The following is a 2,175-nucleotide window of genomic DNA, read 5'->3' as shown; positions in this document are numbered from 1 at the left end:
TTAAAACATATAAGTTTGAATATAGTACGCATGCCACCCCCAAAAGTATAAAAGCGTTAAAAGGGGGAGTTTGATTACTCACTTGGAAATTAAGCGAGTAATAAAATGGACAAGCCGATCCTTAAGCGGGCGAACCGGAAGGTTCGGTTTTTAACAAGTGAGTTCGAGAAATAAGTTAGTTTAGGATTGGGAATGTGTCCAGAAGTAAATATTAAATAAAAGTAAAATAAACTAAACTTGAATTCAAATTGGGGTTTTATTTGTAAAATCCTGAGTTTAAGCGAAAGTTCGGTTTTGGTTCGGTCCATGGCTAGGTATGAAACCGAGGTTGGTTGCCACATATCCAAAACATGAGAACTAACAACAAAATAAAATAAAATAGAAACTTGAAAGAAAATACAATAATCGGTCGCTTGAAACACAATTTGTGTTTTTAAGCGAGTGATTCGGTTTAAGGCAGGTTGCTTGGTTTTTTAATCCGGGGCTTGGTTTGAGACCAAGTCCAGTACCAATCTTTCTTTAACATAAAAAGTAACTACAAAACATTAGCCAAGAATGATTAAGCAAAAATATATCACATATAAGGTGTGAAAACAAACAAAAAGATTTTAATCAGTTTTGGACATAATCTGTTCTTGATTTGGATAATACTTAAAAATATAAATAAATGTATAAAAATTATAAAAATCTCCAGTCTACTTAATTAGGGTGTTATGAACATCTTTTATTTAGAAACTTTCTCCAAATTATGATTTGAGATAGGCTGAAACAGTCGGTTTTCTCAACTGGTACGGATTAGCGTACTAAACCTAAAAAAGTAATTGTGAAGCCATACGAATGAATTAAAACGAAGTTAAATAACCATTGAAACGACAACTTAATGAAGTTTATAATAGGCTTTGGTCTTGCACCATTCCAGTTTTTTATGACTAAGTTATGGTCCAATATTTGATGACCAAATTCTTTCATGAATTGAAACACCATTAGAACCTATGTTCTTGATGTTTTGAAATGGTTTTTGATGAAAAACAATTATGCCACTCATTGTGTGATGTTATTACATATTATCAAGCTTATTACACAAATCCTCATGGTCAAATAACCTACAAAAAAATTCAAATAAAAATCAGAAACTTTAAACGAGTAAAAATCCCAAATCGGGTCAAACTAGCCTTTAATAAGCAAAGAAGTGCCTTAGGATAGCATAAATACCTTAATCAACCAAGGTTGAAGAAGGGAAACAATGAAACATTTATATAAGACTAATATAAACAGATAACAGCCCAAAACATTACTCAAATTGGATATAAAAAGCAAACAATTGATTAGTTTGACTTTCAAAGTCAACTTAGGCAAGAACACCTTAATTTGCTTTCACAAATCCAAAAATTAGAGAGAAAGGAAGAGATAAGCATTTAGAAATGTTGAGAAATGTTGGTATTTTTAGGCAAGGAGAATGGGACAAGTTTGCATAGATGGTTAGACATTAAACCATCTTACAACCACTTTTGCATTCGATGTGGTTGGTGAGTTTTTAAAATAAAATAAATAAAATAATTAATTAAATAAAATCATATTAAATGTTAGGGAAAAGTTTGGTTTTTGGCAAAAAAGGTCATTGTACTTTGGTTTGGGTTGGTTTCGAGCATAAAATAAACGAATTAAACATCGTTAAAGATATTAAAACAACACGACAAGTATGGCCGGGACATAATTATAACATAAAAGGACATTCTTTTAAAGGATCCGAAGTATAAAAAAGTTTAAAACAGGTCGGGTTTTGAAAATGAAGAATGTCACAGTTTCAACTTATGAAAGATATATACGATAATTACTTGTATTACAAGAAATCACATGGCTCGAACCTCAAATGGATTAAACCAAAGAAAATGGATGAGATAGTATGGGTTCTCTTGGTTAGACATACACTAGGATGCTGTTAATTCTTGTAAGCCAAAAACATAGTTATCAATTAAGGAAAACAGACTCAACTTTATCACTACAACAATGATATAATATGCTTCTAACAAGGTATTTCTAATGTATAATTAAGTCAGTTGATACACATGAAAAACGGTTTACGTGTAGCAACGTCAGTTAGCTGGCATACATTGTATTTTTTTGCAACTTGCATATATTAGTGACAGAAAGTTTCAAGTGTGTCACTGACAAGTG

The sequence above is a fragment of the Bidens hawaiensis genome, unplaced genomic scaffold (genome assembly GCF_021521415.1).
Source record: "Bidens hawaiensis isolate Kalapana, Puna unplaced genomic scaffold, B.hawaiensis_p1.1 tig00035419_1, whole genome shotgun sequence".
Lineage (NCBI taxonomy): Eukaryota > Viridiplantae > Streptophyta > Magnoliopsida > Asterales > Asteraceae > Bidens > Bidens hawaiensis.
The sequence above is the reverse complement of the archived record's forward strand: the minus strand, read 5'-3'. Positions refer to the sequence as shown.